Genomic DNA, 17,749 nt, shown 5'->3' with positions numbered 1-17,749 from the left:
GGCGAAGGTGTTCACCAGCACTACAAGCTACAACACTCCTAGAACCAGCTCACTCGGAGAAGAGACTCACTTTTCAGATTACTAGGAAAATGGAACTGATCCAAAAATCAGGTGTGCTTAGCCACACCCATCCCCAAATGTTGTGGAGTCAAGTAAAATAGGATCAAAACTACCCCTGGATTTTGAGTTTGCACATTCCATACTACACCCACTTCCACCTCCATTATTTGTGGGCCTGATTCTGCTTGTGTAGTACTGTGTAGTACTCTACACTGCATAGTACTGCCTGTGTAGTACTCTATACCATGTTGAAATCACTGAGTAAGATACTCCTCACTGAAGATAAAGGTGACAATCTTTCCCGCTAATTTTAAAGGCCTTTTAAAAAGGCATCTTGCTCTTAGAATGCAGAAGTTTGCTCTGGTTCAATGAGACCCTTCAAATCTCACTCCATGTTTTGCTTTTTTTTTTTTTTTAAGTCTCAGGGTATGTCTACACTTGCAGCCTAATTTGAATTAGGACTGCAAATGTAGGAATTCATAATTGCAAATCAAGCCCGGGATTTAAATATCCCGCTTGATTTGCATCTTCCCGGCCGGGCACCATTTTTGAAATTTACAAACCCTAAGTAACTGCCCGCGTCTACACGCGGCAGCAAAACAGTCATTTGAAATAAAGCCCTAGTTCGAACTACCTGTTATTCCTCCTGCAATGAGGTTTAACAGGTAGTTCGTACTAGGGCTTTATTTCGAACGCCCGTTTCACTGCCGCGTGTAGACGCAGGCAGTTACTTCGGGCTTGTAAATTTCAAAAAAATGGTGCCCGGCCGGGAAGATGCAAATCAAGCGGGGGATATTTAAATCCCGGGCTTGATTTGCAATTCTGAATGCCGACATTTGCAGCCCTAGTTCGCATTAGGCTGCAAGTGTAGACATACCCTCACCCATTCAGACGGGGACAGATCAGCATTCTGAGCTTGACAACTAAAATTGGTGGTTTTGGGGTGGCATTGGCCGTGGTTTGAAAGCCAGGTTTTCAAGTAGAGCACACGGGGAACAGTGGGGATGGGCACAGTCCTTGTTTCGCTGACAGGAAAAAGGTAATCAAAATGAAACAAAGATCTCTGCTGAAGTTGTTCTCTGAAGGTGGGGGTGGTAGGGAATAGTTAGACACAAAGACGATGGATACCATCTTTTGTCTTGCACCTATCCCAACAAGAACTGTCAGCGTGAGAGAGCAGAAATGTATCTCTGAAAATGTCCCTTGGATTTCTGGCTCTGGCTCTCCCTGTGAAAGGACACCGATTAAACCATTGGACTTTACACCTCACAAAGACTTGCAGCACAGCAGTGAGCCATCCTTTTAGCGAATCAGCCATCCTACATCCTTTCAGACATCCCACAGTGAATCAGATCATAATGACTCATGGCCACTGGTAGAGCACAGGCTGTCAAATGAGAGACCTTTTAGGGTGCATATATACAGCAACATTATTTCAAAATCACGTGTTATTTCGAAATAACTTAGTCCGCGTCTACACAGCAGGCAGCTATTTTGAAATAATGACAAAATACAGTCAAGCTGGAAGACTTCTTACTCCGACTCCCATAAGCCTCATGGTACGGGGTGTAAGGGAAGTTGGAGGAAGAGTGCTCTGTTTCGAAATAAGTGCTATGTAGACACTCCCAAATTCAAAATAATCTATTTTGAAATAGGCTACACAATTGACAGCTCTATTTGTAGCTTATTTTGAGTTAAGCCCTGCTGTGTAGACACACCCTAAGTGAGTACCTAATTGACATGGGTCATCACTGTATTCACACACAGCAGACACTGTGGGGAAAAGAAACACTTTCGTTGGTACTCTTCAAGCTTCTAAACCAATGTGCTAAGTATTTTGCCTGTTTGTCTGTTCAGGGTTTAATGTTCTCTCTCAACACTGCTGTAGTTCTGATGACTAAGGTACCATTTCCTGTTTTACATCAGAACCTCCCTTTATCTGAGGAGAATTCCCCTTGTTCCTTTTGCGGCTGCTGAGGGCGTAGGCCTATGTGGCATAGGCCCTGACATTTCGGGGCCTTCAGCTCTCGGCCAACACCAGCATTTTGAATGAGGCCACTACTGCTGAGTCATCCCATCCAGTCCTGTCTCAAGACAGTGCGAAAGCCACAGGCGACACTAAGTTCCCTCACTGCCCTGTGTTGTTCCCTCTGTACCATCTACCATCTTGTCCATGAAACTGGGTGTCATAGGGTCCCCTCACCGTCGGGTGGTGCCTCCTTGTGGCCACTCTGGGGATTAGCCCACACCCATCTGATGCCCCCTTCTGTCAGCTTCTCACGCTGGGGTCTCTCCTCTCCTCTGGGATAAGGGCAGCTCAGTCTTCAGAAATCAGCCCTCTGGCCAGTTCACGGTAGCCGTCCCATGCCAAAATCCCTGGCTTTTCTTCCGGGGCACCTATCAGCTTAATTATCCTAATTTGCCACCTGTGCCTTGTGTGGTGTAAACACCCTCTCACACGGGCTCAGGGAAGATGACATACCTCAGAACGAGGGCCTGCATTTACATCTGTGTTCACAACATATCACTTGCGGGCCTCAGGTCTGGGGGCTCGCTCACCGCCAGCATGTTACGCAGACAAGAGGATCTAGGTTTCTCTGGTAGGCCAAACTGGGATCCTACATGGGGAAGGGCCTGGATTGGATCCTAAAGTACCTGAGGCTCACACTGAGCTGTGCTTTCCTAGGGAAATAAGTGACCCAACACACAGAGGTGACTGGAAAAGACTGTGGGGAGGATGTGGACAGAGCTGTCCTGAGCTAAAACAATCATATACATGAAGCACAACAGCTGAGTTAGAAATGAGGCTCCTAAGGGAGACGGGGGTGAGAGAACATAGCAGGAGCTGCTGTAGGAAACCAAAGGTAACAGCAGGGACAATAAAGCCGATCTTTTCTAACACTTAAACCCTGATGAACTAACCTCAGGTAAGCATGCTGGTGTCTGCTGGATTCCTTAGTACGTCTAAACTGAGATCAAAAGAATGTTATGAAGCTCTAGAATTTGCAGATCTAGGTTTCCAGTCATTTTCCACCATGCTATATTAATCAAGCTGGCCTGCTACAATGTGGCAACCAACCGACAGATTTGCTATCATGAAGTTTCAGCATCTCCAGGTTAAATGTACTGCAACTACACAACTTCCACTTTCCTCCTACCACACACCCAAACTTAGCTATACAGGACATTACAGGCAAATCTTAACTGCTCAGGCTGAACTTTTCTATGGCAGGTATCAGAGCATGGGGGGTGGATAGGCACAGGAGGTAGAAGCTGGGATGAGAAAGGGTTAATAGCAGGAGAGAGGGACGGGTAAGGAAAGGCAGATAGGAGTAAAAGGGCCGGTGGGGGTGGAGGGAGGAGGCTCGGATAGCTCCGGGAGGGACAGAAGCAAAATAACTAGAGCATGCTTCTCTCCAAAATCTTGAAAGGACTACTGGGTTCAAATGCCTCCTCATTCTTCTGCTGTCAGCAAAGAACTGTGAAAGCAACTTGCCAAGTTTGTCTGATCCCACTCCAGGGACTGGTTAACACAGAGGATAACAGTTTACTACTGCTACCAGTTACTGTGTTAGATGAAAGAGCAGAGGTTTCCGCTGCAGAGCTGAAGGTGTAAACCTTGCTGATAACCCAAAGCCAGAATTTTTTCAGAGGCTGCTAAACTTGACCACATGTGGACAGATTGCCACAGGAACAGCAAAAGACACATCCCTAACTCCCAAGCTGCACCCTACGAAATTCCAATCTTGGCCACAGAGGCAATCGAGCATTTCAAAGAAACAGTCCTCAGATTAGTTATTAACATGACAATTCTTAGAAATGAGTGAGCCTTTTTGGCTGACACTCTCTAAAGAAATTCAGCTGCAGGCAGACACCTGACAGGAAATGCTACTTTGCAAAGTGAGAGTAACTAAAAAAGGTTCTTCTACCTCATGGGAAGTGTTGGGCATCCTTTAGAACACAGGCAGTGTTACCAGGCCTCCCTAGAATATGGAGATATCAGCTACAACTGTGTAGTTAAGTCTGTATTGACTTCAGAAAGTTACTCCTGATTTAAACTGATGTCAATGGCAGGAGAATCAGGATCCAAAATTTTATTTTACCCAGTCCAGTCTCTCTATGGGTATGTCTACACTACAAAGTTAATTTGAACTAATGGATGTTAGTTCGAATTAACTTTCATAGGCGCTACACTAGTGCTCTGCTAGTTCGAACTTAATTCGAACTAGCGGAGCGCTTAGTTCGAACTAGGTAAACCTCATTCTACGAGGACTAACGCCTAGTTCGAATTAACTAGTTCGAACTAAGGGCTGTGTAGCCCCCCTCCCAGCCCCAGAGCCCTTAAAGGGGCACAGGCTGGCTACGGTGCCCGTGTCAGGTGCAAGCCTGCCAGCAGACCCTGCACCTGGCACGCCATGAGCCAGCCACCCGATGCCCCCCAGCCCTCCGCCTCTTCCTGGGACCAGGCTGGCGGCTCTCGGGAGCCTGGCCAGGACCGCAAGAGGTGGGCACCCGCCTGGTCTAGTGCAGACATCGTGGACCTCGTCCATGAACTCCGCACTAGGCACAGGAAAGTGGCCGTCTAGGGCAGAATAGCTGCCAGCCTGGCCACTCAGGAGCAGGTTTGCATGAAAATCAAGGTGGTCCACTGAGACTCCCGACCCTGAGCCCTGAGCTTAGAATGGCCATACTGGGTCAGACCAAAGGTCCATCTAGTCCAGTAGCCTGACTGCCGACAGCAGCCAGCCCTAGGTACCCTGGAGGAGATGGACCAAAGACAGTGACCAAGCCATTTGTCTCGTGCCATCCATCTCCAGCCTTCCACAAACTTTGGGCAGGGACACCATTTCTACCCCCTGGCTAATACCACTCCATGGACCCAACCTCCTGACTTGATCTAACTTCTCTTTAAACTCTGTTCTAGTTCTAGCCTTCACAGCCTCCTGCAGCAAGGAGTTCCACAGGTTGACTCTTTGCTTTGTGAAGAAGTACTTTCTGTTACCCTAACCCTCCCCTCTCCCAGCCTCTCTCTTCCCCCCTCCCACCTCTTTTTCTCAGTCTCCCCCAGTTTTGTTCAATAAAGAGAGATTCTATTTTTGAACACACGTGTCCTTTATTTTGTACATCAGGAAGGGGGGCTAGGGAAGGGTAAGTGGAAGGAGGTGAGGGAGGAATGGGGTATGCGCCCCCGATGGGGAGGACTGGGCTGGCTCTGCGGGCTTCTCAGGGTGGAAGTTCTCCTGCAGCCCCCCGATTGCCCGCTCCCCCCAGATGGCAGCCTGTGGCAAGTGCAGCTGGTCTGATGGCCGAGTGCTGTGATGTGCCCAGTCTGGGTACTGCAGGCAATCCAAGCCAGGACTGCTTTGCAAGCGGGGAACCCTGAGAACTGTCTGTCCGGGGTGGGGGTCGGGTCCCTTTAAGCACAGCCCTCAGCTAGCCTGAGACAGCAGCTCCACGCTCTAAGTCCTCATCTGATGCCCTGCCGGCACTGCTTCCTGCCAGCCTTAACCTCTGTTCAGGGTCCACTCTGTGTGGACATGCTAGTTCGAATTAGCAAAATGCTAATTCGAACTAGTTTTTAAGTCTAGCTGTGCTAATTTGAATTAGCTTAGTTCGAATTAACTAATTCGAATTAAGTTAGTTCGAATTAGCGCTGTAGTGTAGACATACCCTAAGTCTACACTGCTCCGTGGCTCGAAATAAGATATGCAATTTGAACTACATAAATTGCATATCTTATTTCGAACTTATTTCAGAATAGCTTATTTTGTCATTTGGTGTTGTCTACGTCGCACCAAATTTCGAAATAACCTGCTATTCCGAAGCATCTTTTACTCCTCATGGAATGAGGTTTACAGGGACGTTGGAATAGCAAGCCTGTTATATTTTGAAATAATGGACTTGCTGTGAAGATGCAGGATAGCTATTTCGGGATACTCCGGTATCCTGAAATAGCGTTGCAGTGTAGATGTAGCCTACTAGGTCACCCATTAGAAATAGGAGGTTGTCATGGCCTTTGCGTACAGTCTTGTTTGTGTATTTAAAAAAAAATGGTGGTAAGAAAATGGTTCTGAAATATTTCAAGAGCCAGCTGAAATTTCAGGTTGAGTCCATTGAGGCAGTGTGAGAGAATGGTACCTACCAAAGCTGTCCTAGCCAATTCACTGTTACCAGTAATTTGTAATCTCAGTGATAGGTCCATAGAAGTCAGTGGATCTGATGTTTGTTTAGACTTAAATGGTGCTGCTTTCAAGAGCTATCACCTCCCTTGCTTTTCTGGATTCCTACATTGGTGTATTTCTTAGGCTTTCAAATTCGCAGCTTCCATAAGCCAAAAAAAAAAAAAAAAGCCAGCAATCACTCAGAGGTCTCGGTATTTTGAAACAGTTTAAAAAGACAAGACCAACATATAGGTTACTAGAAGACTTACCCGGCATTGGCCAGGTCCTTCAGGGTAGAGGGCTGGCAGTGGGAGGGAGGGTGTGCAGGAGGGCCTTGGGGACGTGGAGGGCTACAGCAGGAGGCTGGGAGTATAGAAGGGAGTGCGAGTTGGGAGGTGAAGAGGGGCTCAGGGCGGGAGGCTTTCTCTCCCCCCACACCTCAGGGCCAGGGAGGAGGACGGGTTTGGGGCAGAGGGCCTACTTACCCAGCTGCCCCAGTGCTGAGTCTGCAGTATAGCTCTCCCCTGGACTCACTGCCCCCAGTGGCCACTGTGAGTATTACGTCCCTCCTCTGTGCCCCCTTCCTTTCCATGGTATGGAAAACAGTCCCATTCCAGGGACTTCCCATTTTCCTAGCACAACCAAACCCTGACCTTGCTTTAAGATAGACGAAGAGAAAGCTGCATACCAAATTTGGTGGCCCTCGCTCTTACCACTTAGGAGAAATTCTTGAACAATCGGACTCACAGACAGATGGACTCACAGACACACTCTAAAATATATAGAGAGAGATTTATATATATATATATATATATAGCATTTTAGTTTCTCCTCTTTTGTTTGAGTCAATTGAGGAAACCTAAGTAAAGACTGTTTATATTGGGGACATATGCAGCAATATACCTATAGCACTGCAACCTAATGGGCACTATGAAATTCTGGGTCCTCTCCCTCTGCGTGCTGCTAATTCAACTTAATTCTGACCTGAAATACCCTTGCTATTCCACTCCCAGAATGCTCTGGAGCAAAGATGCCAGTTGTTTAAAGTTGCGCAGCAGTTTGATTAATTTGTTATTTAAAAAAGCTTCACTAGGAACTCGTAGGAGACCTTGAAACTCATTTTAAGTGGTGACCTTAAGCAGGATTTGAACTAAGGACTCTGGAGATTTATTCACCTTTGCAACCACATAGTCCCCAGTTGCCAGCTTATGGCTGTTTTCTTAACCCCGGTACAACCTTAGACTTGTCGACGATGTGACTAAGGAAGACTACCCACTTTGGAAGCCCTGAGGGCCACAATGATACTCACAGCATCTGCTGAGGGTCCCATCTTTAGTGTGGTTGCATATACATGCACATATATGTGCAAATATATACAAATAGCTTCTTTCACACTGACAGGCATGAATGCAAAGATTATGGCAAGACTACACAACACGCAGGCCCCATTTAAGTCAGTTCTGCTGATATTAATAAAATGTGATATTTACCAGCTTTCCACCCATATAACAACACTTTCAATGAGCACTGACAGTCCAGGAATGTAACTACTAAAATGCGTATCGACAGAAGACTATTAGATTGACTCGCTGTTCTGGAAGCCACGTTCAAAGGATCCCACCTGCAGGCCATGTGCTGAGCCCTGTGTAAACCCAAACCGCACCGCGGGCCACAAACGGGCCGCAGGCCACATGTTGAGTAGCTTTGGGCTAAGGCATCCGTCAACTCTTCCCAGAGTAAAACCGGTGCCATTTAAAATGTGAGAACCAAGTTTTTGAAAGGGAGAGGAAATAATGTCATGTGCAGGTCAAGCGATATTATGAACAAGCTAGATTCCTGCGGCAGGTTTTTCTTCTGAATAAGCGATGTCTCACTCTGCTAAAGGTCAGAGGGGCTATTAGAACAGGGTGAAGTCCACTCTAGGCTCTTGCCATCCTGCAGCTTTTATCAGAGTGCTGTTTGACTTGACTCATTATCTCAGTACCTGTGGCTGAGTGCATGCCACACCGGGACATACGCTGCTGAAGCAACTCTGCATTGCAAACCTACCAGGAAGTAACCTCTGCTGGTACTAGTGGTTGCTTCCTTGCACATAAAGTTGTGATTTCACTTTCCCCAGCTCGTCTGGGATTACAGTACAGGAAGTTCCCAATTTATGAAAGGGCTGTGTTCCGAAAGTTCATTTATAAGTTGGTTGTTTGGAACTCGGAGCACAGCCATCTGAAGAAGTGGGCTGTGCCCACGAAAGCTCGTGATACCATCTATATGTTTTGTTAGTCTATAAAGTGCTACCGGACCATTTGTTGTTTTTTAAGTTTATCCTGCACTGATTAACTCTGCTGCCTCCTGAAGCGTAGACACAACGTTATACATGATAGTTAGGTTCCCAGACTAGCTCAACACAGCCTATTTAATGCAGCTGAAATACTGCACATTTGCAATGAAAAATAGTAGAAACAGTTTTTAATGTAACTCTGAATGCTGGTGTGGGAGGAAAGGCAGGTTTAATTGGACGATAAGGAGGTAGGTGGAGGGAGGTAGGTGGAAATTCTGAAGGGGACTTCTGGGCATTTCCCAGCCACCCCTGCACCCAGAGCCCTCCCCTGCCACCATCCCTGTGGGCTGCACCCAGCCCACGCTTACCAGGAGGTGGTGAGCGGCATGACCACAGGCCCAGAGGTCTCTGGAGAAGCAGGGGCGGCCGTGCAGCCGGCGGCTGGAAAGAAGGAGTGGTTGCCCCTTCAAAGCACTGCTTCTCCGCTGCACATCCACCACCTGCTCTTCTAGAGTCCTCCGGCCAGCACTTGTGCTTCTGGACACGACCCCCCAAGACTGCGGGTGGGCTTTTGGTTGTACATGCAGGTGTGCGTATGTCTGAGGTGTGTAACTCAGGGAGTGCCAGGCCTGGGCCTACACGACTGGCTCGGCAGTTCATGAGATTACCTCAGAATCTCCATCTCAGCGCTCATTTAAATGCAGGGTGAATTCCTAGCCCTCATGGCCAGGAAACAAAAAGCTCTAAAACGTGACTCAAGCATCACCAAAGCAGAGGTGCCTGGCGTGGCAGAGACCCTGAAACAATAGTTCTGCGATGGCTGAGAGGCCCCATTCATTGCATCCTGGGGTGTCAAAACCAAAACCATCTCCCAGCAATGCCACCTCAACCCTGCAAAACTCCCCAGGCCAAAGCCCCATCATTTGATCAAGGGGAGCCAGGATGAGCATTTGCTACATAAGGAATAATCACCACAGAAAGGATTTGCCATCTCTTTACTCTCGCACGTTACTTCTGGCACTGGACAGTCTAGAGTTTCCAAAGAGCTACCAAGTGTGACTCTCATGCCGGGGCCCATACAGGGCTATTAATTCCTAGCTACGGTACATTGGGGATGATTACAAATGAAAAAAAAGTAGATGATTTAAGCCTATGAGTAACATCCTCATGTAAGGACTGTGAAAACCAACATTTTCATTTTACTCATTAAAAGAGATACCAACTCCTTGAGGTTGCTTTTAAAGCCCACTTTGGCATGAAATTTTCATACCAACGTAATACCTCGTCAGCAAAATAAGGGAACTGAAATATTTCATCTCTTAAAAAATACTCAAAAACCCCCCTACAGAAACTAGCTAAAGTTTTACATCCAGCTTCTCCCTTGGAACTGTCTCTTTGATAATGAATTTCCCGTACGGCTTGACCTTCAGCCATTGAAGCATCAGATGTGATGGTAGCAGATGTTATGGTGTGGTCATTCATTTCTGGCTGCTAATTTATGGATGTGTATGAGGGGAATAGAAGGTGGTTCCCTGGAGGGAGTCATTGGCCACGAAGTGTCAAGGCTTATAGATACAGTAGGAGAGCAATTTGAGTGCACTGAGGAGATAAGCATGGCTGGACCCTTCGGGTATGTCTAGACTACATGCCTCTGGAGAGAGAGGCATGTAGATTAGGCTACCAGGCATAGGGAAATGAAGCCGCGATTTAAATAATTGCAGCCTTATTCAAATTTAAATGGCTGCCGTGCTCTGCCAACCAGCTGATGATCAGCTATTTGTCGGCAGATCGGGGCAGTCTAGACACGCCATGGTCGACAAAGAAGCCTTTGTCGACCGGCGCAGGTATGCCTCATGAAACCAGGTATACCTGCGCCATTCGACAAAGGCTTCCTTGTCGACCGCGGCGCGTCTAGACTGCCCCGATCTGCCGACAAACAGCTGATCATCAGCTGGTTGGCAGAGCACGGCAGCCATTTAAATTTAAATAAGGCTGCGATTATTTAAATCGCGGCTTCATTTCCCTATGCCGGGTAGCCTAATCTACATGGCCTCTCTCACCGGAGGCATGTAGTCTAGACATCTTAGAGTCTTAGATGTCTCCTGGTAGGGCCCTGGGCAGTACTTTCAAGTGCTATTGTACAGCGCTAAATAGAGCCAGCTTAGGCATCAGGGAGAGAGAGCTCCAAGATTCTGCTCGAGTTCCAGCCTTGTAATCAAAGCGCAAAGCTACATGAACCTGGGAGACATTATGTAAAATTCAAAGGCACGCGTCCTTGCTTAGGCAAATGTTAAAATAAGGGAGCGTTTCCAAAACCTCCTTGAAACAGTGATGTGTGCCAGGGCCAGCATTCCTTCTCTCACAATATCAAGGTGCCTGGGAGCTTTCTGGAAATATCCTGAGCCAACTCTTTCAGCCAATGAGTTCCCCTACCAAATACCTGGAGCTCTTGGCCTCCCCAGGACTTACTTGAGGGAGAAAGTGAGTCTAGCTTGTTGGCTGGAGCTCAGAAGCAATTCAAGGTTGGGCTGGAGGTGAGAAGGGAGGTTTGAGACACACATGTGCTCCCTCCATCCTCAGCTAGCTGTGTGCCACGCTGGTCCCCAACGTAAGCTAGAACAGCCCAATGACTCCGGTCATTACTCTTTGGCAGACCTGATCAAAAATGACCGCTCTACAAAAAAATGCATCTTAACAAAAAAAAAACAAAAAAAAAAAAAGGGAAAAAAAGATCCATTCTAGCAAGTTTAAGAGGCTCTTTTCCTGGGATCCAGGGCTTCTTTCCTCCAGTGTTATTTTTACAGCGTGTGAATCATTTTGCACTTGGCGGTAGCTGGATTGTTCTGCTGTCAGTATCATCACCATCAGTTGTGCTAAAAATACCATGGGTTCTGAAGTCAGCTATTGCTCAGCTTACAGCTCAGGGCCTGATTCAGATATGTACCATGTACCCTCAGGTCCCACGGGCTGACAGCTTTCACGATCAGACTTGCAGACAGCTCTGGGCTACCCCATGCAATCATGCAATGCTGCGGGGAGTCAAATTCTGCTCTCAGTTGTACTGGGGCCCCTCTCGAATCACTCCACTGACTTCGGTGGCACTCTTCCTGATTCTCCCTGATGCAAGTCCGATCAAAATCAGGTTCTGCCTTCCCCCTACTTCTTCCCCTCAATAGTAAATATTTGATTCTCCCTGAAATCTAGGCTATCATTCCGGCTAATGCCTGCAAGGCCTCTCTCAGTCGTTTTTGCTTTACCTCAGACAGTTAAGGAAGGGAAATCTTTAATTGCCATCCTAGCGCTGGCCCCGTTTCTATAGCCCATGCTGCCCACCTCCATCCCATCACCACAGTGACTGACAGTTTTCTCCTAAAGGAGTTAAGAGGTGAATCAAAGGAACATATGGACAAAGCCCTTTGCATGTTGTTATTCTCCTGTGCAGAGTGCAGAGTGGAACTATTGTACGATAGCTGCAGAACAATCCAGTGATTAACCGGTGTGATTGGTCCCGGAATATTTACACTGATTTGCACTTCCTTGCACAGGAATGAACTGTGGAAGCAGTGGAAATGAATGGTCTTGTTCCTGCCATGAAAGGTTTGCAGTGTGGTTTCTCCCCCAGTCTGGGTGGATGTGGCATGGCCCTTCTTAGGGTATGTCTACACCTGCAACCTCTTTCGAGAGAGGGATGCAAATGCAGCTGAGCAAAGTTCCAAATGAAGCACAGATTTGAATTTTCCATGCTTCATTCGCATAATCGCGTCCGGCCGCTATTTCGAAATACCCTATTTCAAAATAAAAAACGCTGTGTAGACGCGGTTATTTTGAGAACCAACCCTTCTTTTGAAATAACCCTTATTCCTCATAAGATGAGGTTTAACAGTTATTTCGAAATAAGGATTGGTTCTCAAAATAACCGCGTCTACACAGCGTTTTTTATTTCGAAATAGGTATTTCAAAATAGCGGCCGGACACGATAATGCGAATGAAGTGCAGGAAATTCAAATCCACGCTTCATTTGCAATTTCACTCGGCTGCATTTGCGTTCCTCTCTCGAAAGAGGAATGCAGTGTAGACATACCCTGCATGATGTGGGCCAGTTGTGAATTTGCTTAGTGATGGGGCTTTAAATTGGTGTCAGTTTTATCCAACAACCCAGCAGCTTGAAACTTCCATGCTCCTTGGTCTATTGTCTGAAATATTTTGGGGCTGGATTTATTTGTTAGTCATAGGATCAGCGACCTGTTCCTGATGTGGATGTCGCTGGATTGTACTAGGCTTTGGAGTTGCATGTTGAGGCATCTGATTGCTGTAGAACATGACACCTTCCTTCGGTTCTCTAGTGAGGTTCGCACTCCTGGGCATGAGAGCATTATCTCTGGCTTGGCCGTATGTTGAAGTTTGCAGGTTGAGGGATTCTGTGCTGTTGCCGCTGTATACCTGGCTTAGGTGTACATCTTGATTTTTGGTAGCTGAAGGACTTTAATCTAGTGGTTTTGGTCCACGTCTCAGAGACTATCTGGTATTCCATAGGATTTTGACAGTGGGAAGGGAGAAGTGGAGCATGTGTATTGGGGGAAATCTCGACCCCCTCAAAAATTCGCTCTTGTACAAATAATGTCGAGCTGGAGGACTCCTTACTCCAACTCCTGGGAACTCTCATTTCACGAGGAATAAGGGAAGTCAAAGGAAGAGTGCTCTTCCTTCGACTTCTGTTGTGTAGACAGCGCCAAAAGCCGAGTTAAGCTATTTCGATGTAAGCTATGCAATTGACATAGCTGACGTTGTGTAGCTTAATTCAACTTTAGCCCTGCTGTGGAGATGTGCCCTAACTGTGTAAGTCTATTTGGTTTTCTGTTTTCTCTCTCTCCATCAAAGCCCCTTTCATGCACTCTGAGGGAAAGAACAGAAGATTGCAGCTCCATCCAACGAGGCTTTTTCCCTCATCTTTGTCTATCACCAAACCTTTCCTGTTTTAAAGAGAAAATCCTGCTTTCGAAGGCTGCCTTTTCCAGCTTTATATTAACTGACTCATTGGGTTTTGGTTGTTTTTTCCAGACAAACTGTCAGGTCTGACTCACTAGCCTTTGGGTGAGAGTAACTCAGTTCTGGAGCATGAAATACTTCATGAAGATGGGAAGTTTTCCATGGTTTCCAAAGAGATTGATATCCGAGAGCCCGCTCTTCACTGTAACAAAGCACCTGGCTGCAGAACTGCACTAAGATGATAAGCAATTTGAGGGCAGGAGCTGCCTCCTTTCTTCACACAGGCACTAGGGAAAGACAAACAGTAATAAAGCCAGGGTCCCGTGTGATAATGGAGCTGCCACGGTTTCAGGGTAGCTGCTCTGCTATTTTCCCCTCTGTGATCGCTCCCTTGTGGATTCAGGCTCCTGGCATCACCTTTCTTGGGTGGAGTCTCACATCCCCCACTCCCTTCTGCCCAGGGGTCTGCAGGCTGCATAGCTCCCTACGTACACTTGGATATCCCCAGCAAGCAAGGCTGCCTGACGGCCCAGCCCTGCATGTGGCTCTCTCCCCATCTCTCAGCAGAGCATTTTAAGGACAAAAAAGCTGACGGAGAAAACAAGAAGGCCAATAGAAGTTGCCACGTGCTTACTCAGCCCGCCAGGCCTCACCCATCAGTCTACCAAGCCCAAGTCTACAACCTTTCAGCAAGGGTTGGGCCCCCAGGACCTCTAGACACCAAAAGTCACTTCTTGTTTCCCAGTCTCTGGACAACCCAGCCTTAACAAGTCTGTGCAAAGGGGGTGGGATGTCTTGGGAGCCATGTACAGTCTCAGGGACAAGAGTTCTCACCCATCCACCACACCCACTATTTTTCTCTTGGTGCCCCTCCCCCCATGGAATTGCAATCTGTAGCCTGCAGTGAGGCATAAAACGTTCGTAAACCTATACACTGCATGGATGGGCCCTGATGATACTGCATGCGGTTGCAATGTGTGTCACAGGGGCGCTTTGACATGCCCTGTATAAGCAAGTATAAAGGAGTCTTGGGTCATCTCTTTGGATTCTAAGAGGAACACAACAACAATAATCCCTTCTATTGTACGTCTCAGCTAAAAAGCATCCCAGGGTATGTCTAGACTGCATCCCTCTCTCAGCAGAGGGATGCAGATTAGGCAGGTCGACATTGCAAATGAGGCAGGGATTTAAATATCCCGCGCCTAATTTGAATAAAAATGGCCGCCGCATTTTGCCGACTCAGCACTTTGTCCACAAAAAGCAGCAGTCTAGGGGGGGATCTGTCCAGAAAGAAAGCCTTTTTTGACAGATCCCTTACGCCTCCTGCAAGGAGGTTTACAGGACCTGTCGAAAAAGGCTTTCTTTCTGGACAGATCCCCCTCTAGCCTGCTGCTTTTTGTGGACAAAGTGCTGAGTCGGCAAAATGCGGCAGCCTTTTTTATGCACATTAGGTGCGGGATATTTAAATCCCTGCCTCATTTGCAATGTCGACCTGCCTAATCTGCATCCCTCTGCCGACAGAGGGATGCAGTCTAGACATACCCCCAGAGTCATTTTCTCGTCCTCCTGCAGTTGTAAGGTTGAAGCTCTCTAGGCCAGCAACATCCATGGTCCAGCATGATTTTAGTTAGCCAGGTGTCCACTCATCATGGGTGTTTCCAAGTTTCCTGTGTTCCCATAAAGTTTGTTTACAGCCACGAGTCCCAACTCTCAGTATCTGTGCTATTCTTTAGCTCTAGTTTACTCCTAAATATCTTCTAAGAGCCCAGAAAGCTGTAAAAACAACAAGCAGTTCTGTGATACCTTAGAAAATAACGCATTTATTAGGTCATGAGCTTTTGTGGGTAAAACCCACTTCACTGGATGAGTTGGAATGGAAATGACAGAATCCGGGTATATATAACTGCAAAAGAAGTCACCCTCTCAATTGGGTTCCTTAAATTATGTCCTCAACTCCAACACAGAATGGAATTTATTCCTGGTGTAGACTAACTTCAGCTAATTAAGTCAGTGCCTCATTCACAGTAGTGGGTGTGGAAATGTGAATAGCAAAGGTGGGGAAATTGCCTTTGTAGTGTGTTAACCAGTTAAGATTTTCATTCAAGCCTAAGTTCATAGTATTGAACTTGTAAATGAACTCCAGTTCTGCTGTCTCCCTCGTAATTGGGTGCTAAAATTGCTTTGTAGAAGGATGGATACTTTTAAATCCATTATTGAATGTCCAGGGAGGTTAAAATGGTCCCTTCCAGGTGTGTGTGTGTCAGGAATGAGATCTTTAATTATACGACTCAGCCAGGATCTGTATTTTACACACCTCCTCCAGAGCCAAGGTCCCCTCTCTGGCTGAAACACGGCTCAGTTCTCAGAGGAAGGGGTGCCGCCACACCAACCACAACCCCAGATGCTGCAGAGAAATTCCTACCACAGCCTTATCTCCATAGTCAGAGCAGGCCAGACGAGCCACAAGCTCCATTGGCTACCTATCTGAAGCAGGCAGGGACTGGTGAAGCGCTGAGGGCCGTATGCTGGGATAGGTTGTTATTTAGATAGCAGGTGTGTCCAGAAACATTTTCTGAAAACACAGAGAATGGGTGGCCCCATCTTAGTGAATTGTGGGCGAGTGCCAAAATCTGAACGTAAGTAACTCCATAGGTCATGTTCTAGAACAGCAGCAATTTCCTTAGCACTCACTTCCGATGACTGTCTTCACTAGTGGCTAAATTGGCCTGCATGCAGCTGTCTGAGTTACTGAAGTGTCTCCTTCCGCCCAGGCAGTAGACTTAAGAAGCCAAATCCTCAATTCACAGAAGTCTCTGGAGGGCCGTTGGATTTAACAGAGCTTCACCAATGTACACCCACTGAGGACTAGTCCCCTGCCTTTAACCATCAGCACTCTGGGTTGAAATTTTGACAGCAGCAGCCTCCTCCTGAATTAACAGGCTCTTCTGCCAGGAACTGGTCAACTCCTGCTATAAGCATGGAGGCCTCTGTGCTGCCTGGGGTTTCCCAGAGAATTCCCAGGCCCGATTCTCATTTAGCTAAGCCACGAAAAGGGTTGTAGTTATGGAACCCATAATGCTGCCATGTATAGGAGTCGTGGTGGGAAAGAGATCAGGCCCTTAATGGAAATGCTGTTCAAGGACAGTGTCCACAGTGACCTAGACAAATTGGAGGGTTGGGCCAAAAGAAATTTGATGAGATTCAACAAGGACAAGTGCAGAGTCCTGCTCTTGGGACGGAAGAATCCCAGGCATTGCTACAGGCTGGGGACTGACTGGCTAAGCAGCAGTTTGTTAGAAAAAGTCCTGGGGATTACAGTGGATGAGAAGCTGGATATGAGTCATCAGGGTGCGCTTGTAGCCAAGAAGGCTAAGGGCATATTAGGGTGCATTAGGAGGAGCGTTGCCAGCAGATCCAGAGAAATGATTATTCCCCTTTATTCAGCTCTGGTGAGGCCACATCTGGAGTATTGTGTCCAGTTCTGGGCCCCCCCGCACGCCATTACAGAGAAGTTGTGGACACATTGGAGAGGGTCCAGCAGAAGGCAACCAAAATGATTAGGGGGCTGGAGCACACGACCTACAAGGAGAGGCTGAAGGATTTGGGCTTCTTTAGTCTGCAGAAGAGAAGAGTGAGGGGGGGATTTGGTAGCAGCCTTCAACTTCCTGAAGGGAGGGTCAAAGAGGCTGGAGAGAGGCTGCTCTCAGTGGTGGCAGATGGCAGAACAAGGAGCAATGGTCTCAAGTTACAGTGGGGGAGGTCTAGGTTGGATATTAGGGAAAAACTATTTCCATAAGAGGGGGGTGAGGCACTGGGATGGGTTCCCTAGGGAGGGGGTGGAATCTCCATCCCGAGCGATTAAGTCCCAGCTTGACAGAGCCCTGGCTGGGATGATTTAGTTGGGGTTGGTCCTGCCTTGAGCAGGCAGCTGGACTCAATGGCCTCCTGAGGTCTCCTGCAGCCCTAGGATTCTGTGAGTTCTAAGAATCTGCCATCACACTGACTACACTGGACCTCCTCAGTCAGCACTTTTGACTTCTCTCCCTGCAGTTTCATTAACCAGTCTGGGATCCATTTGTTGAACGCTTCCCGGTGTTTTCTGAAGGGAGGATGCCTCACTGTGGCCCTTAACGCACAGCTTCACAGCAGGGACTTGCCCGCGGCATCAGGATGAATGTTTATAATAACAACAACCCCGTGTCTTCTTGCGCCTTTCACCTTGGAGGATGCCAAGTCACTATACTCACGCAAAACAGACAAAACCATG

The 17,749-nt window shown here is 47.4% G+C and overlaps 1 long non-coding RNA gene across 2 annotated transcripts in view; it reads right to left on the bottom strand.

Moving 5' to 3' along the window:
• LOC112546519 (uncharacterized) overlaps positions 1–17,749 on the bottom strand; it is an 81,016-nt gene that overhangs the window by 49,342 nt on the left and 13,925 nt on the right. The window lies entirely within an intron of this gene.

This window comes from Pelodiscus sinensis, chromosome 11 (genome assembly GCF_052426305.1).
Source record: "Pelodiscus sinensis isolate ZL-2025 chromosome 11, ASM5242630v1, whole genome shotgun sequence".
Classification (NCBI taxonomy): Eukaryota; Metazoa; Chordata; order Testudines; family Trionychidae; genus Pelodiscus; species Pelodiscus sinensis.
This window is presented reverse-complemented; position numbering and strand designations above follow the sequence as displayed.